At 35.9% G+C, this 6,000-nt stretch overlaps 1 protein-coding gene across 3 annotated transcripts in view; it reads left to right on the top strand.

The window, feature by feature from the left end:
- Positions 1–467: 467 nt before the first annotated feature.
- Positions 468–6,000, top strand: part of LOC135849155 (semaphorin-1A-like) — a 231,891-nt gene continuing 226,358 nt past the window's right edge. For all 3 annotated transcript variants that reach the window (XM_065369426.1, XM_065369422.1, XM_065369424.1), the window contains exon 1: positions 468–864. The gene's annotated coding sequence lies outside the window, so the exon portion shown is untranslated. The remainder of the gene's footprint in view (positions 865–6,000) is intronic.

Here is a 6,000-nt window from a genome sequence, read left to right as displayed (position 1 = left end):
GGGGGGTGCAATTTATCCTTAAGTGGGCTCCCCGACTGTGTTATGAGTGTGATGTATAGGGTCGTGTTGAGGGGGTATTTTGAATTTTATGGCCACAGTGCCACACATAATTATTCTACAGGAAAAAAACCTCCCCCACGCCCCCACTTAATCGTCTTATTCACAAAACTGCAAACGTCAAATAAAATCGGGTCAATGCGCCAAGAACTTTAAACTATTCGCCGCTCTAACCTAGAACATTTCAAAGTGGCCGACTAGTGCAACACTGCTTTCGTCTGCCGCCGTACCGCCGTATGTTATGTCGGTTGCTCGAACGCATAATAACGTAAATCGCGTTTAAATCGTAGTCACCATCCCGCTCCTCACCTCCGAACAATACCACGAACGTACTATTCGACCAATCAGAAACGTCGCATTTTAAAACCTAACTTGTTTTTACGTTCGTGATGTGCGTATACTATACTATACTTTAGTGTATTTGTTACCGTTGTGGTATAGATGTGTCGGGTCAGTTAGAACGTTTGGGTTTTCGTATTTATTTATATTTTCGTACGTGTAAACTTACGAATGACAACGTGTAATGGAATTCGGAACTTATTAATGATTTAAATATTCTACTCGTATTCTTCATTCATTATTTTTGGCGTGTTACAGTAACTTAATATTAGTTATTCAATCTTTCAAAATAATATTCTAGTGTGATTTGTTTGCTGTATTGTTATTTTCGTTCAACCGGCGCGGTTTTTCTTGTGATTGTGTTGTGATTAGTTTTGATTTGTGTGTGTTTTGTAATTTTGCAGTGTGTGAGCATAACGGACGAATAATTTGGATGATTTACTAATTACTTTTGGATAATTTTAAATGGTGAGTTTTTAATCTGATTTAAATACTGTAGTTTAGTTCAAACTCGAACTCGTACATGAAAAATTACTTACACCGGCCATTACTACATTTCGTTCGTTGATAAACAGACGACGTACGAGTACGAATGAAACCGGGCTTATTTTCGATAAAACTAGTTGATTAGATTAGTATAGGCAATTGTTACTAATTATACGATAAGCGAGTTAATTCTTTAATGAACGATAGAGCACGTGATAATTTGACATTAATTGAATGGTTCGCGATACATCGGTGCTGCAATAAATACTCTACGAGATTACTACCTTTCAAGTCGTAGTTTTATCGTCATCCGGTCGTTCAGAATCAAATTGCGAATCGCCAACAAGTTGGTGAAAAATTTAATTACTATAACGTGCTTTAGGGTGCTTTTTTCCCTCATCGAATGCGTCAAAAGGTTGGATATTTTTGTACACGAACGTGGTATATTATTAGAAAAAATTAGTGTAGACTTTTGATGCAGTTTAGAACCAAGAAGAGTCGTCGAAGAATTGGGTAGAGGTATTTTTAAACACATTGGACAAATATTCGAGAAGAGGGTAGTGCGTTTGGAAGATGATACGAGACGTTAATGTTTTAAATGTTTACAGAATGATGATAACTAATGTGTTGTTTATAGTAGAAGTTTTAGGGTACTCTGAAGGTCTCTTTGAGTTATTGTACGTGAGTTGTACTTTATAATACTACCCTTCGTATTACTCTATGCTATTTTTTCCAGCTCTTTAGTGTGGGTTTGGACTGCTGGGGAGTTGCGAGTCCGTGCCGAAGGGTAAATAAAGTTTTATGTCATCGATGAATTATTTTTATAACTTTTACTGCCTAATATATAGACGACAATGCGGTGATTTTCATCGATATGATGGGATTTTAGTCTATTGATACGACGCCACACCGCACCAGGCCGATGTTTGGGCAGACGGCCGGAATTGAGAAATTTGACAATAGGTCTTGGTTTTTTCGTCTTTGGAACCGGATGAAACGATGGCATTGCATTGTATTGTCGTCGAAATGTACTCGTAAGTAAGAGTGACGTTTTTGTTATTACATAAAGCTGGCAGTTTTATGATAAAAGTTATATTATGGACAATTTTCGAGCAAGTTTTTAGTCCTTTGTATGTACTTTTCTCGGTCTTCGAATGCATTTGAACGTGTAGTTATGAAAAGCTGCGAGGAGGATGGTAGATGTGGCTCTATTTTGAAAGTTTTTACGAGATTTGGTGCCATAGTGTAAGTTTGTATTGGTCTTTGAGTATGAGTAAGTACGATGTGAAAAGTGATGGAAATAGTAGGGGAATTTCGCCAGATTGACGAAGAAACCTGATGTGGTCTGATACTTATTTGAATTTGAGCCATTTCTGTTCACAGACTCATAGAGTGGCTCGTCACGAAATTTTTGGTTTTTTATTGCAAAATTAAGGACCCTAGAAAAATTTTGAAGCCTCTAAAGTCTAAACATGTTAATTTGGGGGAAAAATTGAATAATTCTGAACAGGTGCTTAAAACTTGGCCCTTTTGAAGTAATTTTTCAGTTTTCCATGTGTTTTGAGACCCATCAAAGGGGAAGAGGGTAGTTTTTCAAAAATAAACATGGCCAATTCAAAAATGTTGTCCTTCCTGTTTTTTTTTTCATTTCAGATGGAGGTATCCCAAATGTCAGAAATTTTTTTGAGCTGGACGAAGATGAATTGAAAAGTGTTGGTGCATACAAGTTCATCGCCACCAAAAATTTCAGGTGCTGAAGTACATTCTTCGGTTTTTGGCGAATTTTTGATAAGAAAGGGCAAAAAATGGGGAGAAAATACAAAATTTCACCAAATTTACTTGGTAAGCTGAAATATTTGATGTGTATCCCTATTCTCAACCTCCCGAATCAGTTAGAAACATTTTTGAGCAATTCTGGAGCCTCCAGCAGATTGTTGAAAAAATAACTTTTTTCAAAATGTTGACCCAGTGGAGTTGGAAAACTAAAATTTACTTTATGTGTACTTTTATTTTAACACGCTAAGTGTATTGTAGGTGGTGTAAAGCCCCAACATTTTTTTTAGAAAATTCTTCCCGATTTTCAAAAAGTGCTATAAAAGCTGTCCAAATACATTTATTACACCTCGTTTTTCCAAAATCGGTTCCTGCCGGTTCGGAATCGTATATCTCTTCAGTGATTTCATTACTGAAAATTTGAAAAATGTAGGTTCTGAACAAGCAAGAATGGATTTTAGAAAGTTGGTGTAGGTTTTATGGCATTTTTTTGGAAAACTGGAATTTCTAAAAAGTTGCATGGAGGCTCCAAAACAGTTTGCAACCACCTCCAATCGACTCACAAGGGAACCTCTGGTGGTGTCACACTCCGATTTGAACGGGACCGCGATTTTTGGAAAGAGCATAGTCTAAAACTCCCAAAACCAAATGTTTAGCTGCCCAAGTTCATTTTTCGATTTTTGGCGAATTTTTGAAAATTCAAAATTGACTGTTTTTGGCGATTTGTTTTTTTTTTAAAGTTCGTATTGATCAATAAAAATGGTCAATATAAGTCCCAAAACTAATATTAATTACCCAAATCCAAATTTCACCATTTCTAGACATTCTGGAGCCTCCAGCGCAAATTTTCAATTTCTCCAGAATTTTGAATTTGCTCCAGAAGGCGTGAATATGAAGTTGGGCAGCTAAAAATCGAGTTGTATATTACACTCGACCTGTTTACCGAGTTTGTCCACATTTGAGCCGATTTTGAGAGTGACACCTCAAGAGTGGTTTTTTGAGGTGTCACTCTCGCTCCAAAACGGCTGGAAATGGTAGAATTTGCGCTCCGGGGGGGTTGTTCTTGAAGAAATACAGCGATCGCACAAATTTCAAAAATTTCCTCACAAACGGTTATCTTTTGATATTTTGGATTTTTTAATTTTGAAAAAAGATGGTCAATAAACCACTCTTGAGGTGTCGCTCCCAAAAGCGGCTCAAATGTAGATAAACTCGTTAAACAGGTCGAGTATAATACACAACTCGATTTTTAGCTGCCCAACTTCATATTCACGCCTTCTGGAGCAAATTAAAAATTCTGGAGAAATTGAAAAATCGCCCTGGAGGCTCCAAAATGGCTGGAAATGGTAACATTTGGATTTGGGTAATTAATATTACTTTTGGGACTTATTTGGACCATTTTACTGATCAAGTTCGTACTTTAAAAAAAAGGCATAAATCACCAAAAACAATCAATTTTGAATTTTCAAAAATTCGCCAAAAATCGAAAAATGAACTTGGGCAGCTGAAAATTTGGTTTTGGGGGTTTTAGACTAAGCTCTGAGTGTGACACCTCAAGAAGTTCCCTTGTCAGTAAGTTGAAATTATGGTATTGAGTAAATTTTAACTTTTCAACTTCATTTGATGAAATTTTATGGAAGTTTCATCTTTCAAAAATCCTCTAAAGGCTCCAGAATTGCTCAAGACAGATCGAAACCGTTTCGGGGGGTAGGGAGGTCCAAAACGGGACACATGTCAAATATCAAGCTTATTAATCTGGCATAATTTTGATTTTCATTTTTATCCAGTTTTAGCCCGTTTTCAGCAATTTTCACCAAAATACAAAAATTGCATTTTGACGCCTGAAATTTTGACTATTTATGTATTTTTGCATGCTCTTTCGATTTAATTTCGTCCGGTTCAAAAAATTTTCCGTCGGTTAATTTGTGGGAGAAAGGAGCAAGACGGCCCACAAAACTGAAAAATTGGAAGAGGAAAATCGATAAGTTCAATTTTTCCATTTGGCTATACCTTGGTTGAAAATTTTGTTTCTTTGATTTCTATTTTTCTAATATCAGAAGAACTCTACAAAAATTGAACTTCGATATATTTGAATTTTTCGATATTTTTTTCATTCTAAAAAAGTAACGTTCTTTTTTCAGCAGCATTGGAAATTTCTGGTCTTTGAATGTTGTTAATTTTTTTTGTCGTCGCTTTTTTTATTGGTCCATCAACTTTTAAGAAAGGACTAAGTTACATGCTCAAATTAAAATATGAGTCCACTGAAAGTTCCCTTGTGAGTGTAATGAATGTGTAGGTATTTTTTTATACCATGGAGAAATTCGACGATCATAAATAATACATTCGGGTGGATCGCGAGGTTCCCTTCCAGAGGAGCTTTAGGCCCTCAAAAAGGGGAATTTTCAAAAAAAAATGTGGTTTTTTCGCTTCAGCTCTTGATCAACTTTTTTTTTGTTTTTTTGTTTTTTTTTTTTTAGGAAAAAGGTGCCGTTCCAAATGAACGTATTTTTATATCTTGAACGTATTTGAGATACTGCATCGAACTATGCTATTTTCGTGAAAATCCAAGACGACTTACTTTTAGGGTTCTACTGAGTGGTTGAAAGTAATTTGCAATTCACTCGTTTCTGGATGAATTTGTGTTTTGAAATCATCTAATATTTTCTTCTTTAATTATGCCATAATATTGAAAGATACTTATCATTCCTGAAACTAGGGGAATATTTTGGAACGCAGTGGGTCAATTTTTTATCATTATTGCCAATTTTGAAAAGTCGAAAAAAAATTCCAAAAATGTATGAAGTTTTTCCAATTTTTTGAAATTGGCATAAATTTCTTAAACGAGTGATGATTTTAAAAAACTTGAGGGGTCGGATTGATGGTAAAAATGTCATTTGTAAAACATTAATTCAACGCAAAAATTCTAAAAAATGTTTAAGCTCAGGTGAAAATGACTTCAGGTGTAAACCCAGTAAATGAAAAATACTCATCTCAATATACGTACTTCATTTCTCAACTTTGAAAATTCTTCTCACCCTCCCCTGTCATTTGATGGGACCATTCGAGTGATAATTCTTCACCTCCTTACCTCCTTGTCAAAAAATTACAACGGTGCGGTTAGCCACATCGGAAAGTTCCATTCTCTAAGCTTCTCTCGTAATAATGACCATGGCATACTGTACAGTTCTCTTTGCTCATTCATCTCTCCCGCTCACTGCGCTGCATCTGTGTATCTACTGTTTACAGCCGGTCTCCCCATCAGCATAAGTTGGCTATTTCCGAGCCCGCGGCATTGATGGAATTTCATTAAAATGGAATTAGTACCACGCAGCATTTCATTATCAG

This window comes from Planococcus citri, chromosome 5 (assembly GCF_950023065.1).
Source record: "Planococcus citri chromosome 5, ihPlaCitr1.1, whole genome shotgun sequence".
NCBI classification, from domain to species: Eukaryota; Metazoa; Arthropoda; class Insecta; order Hemiptera; family Pseudococcidae; genus Planococcus; species Planococcus citri.
Note: the sequence above shows the minus strand (reverse complement) of the source record. Positions and strands in the feature narration are given on the sequence as shown.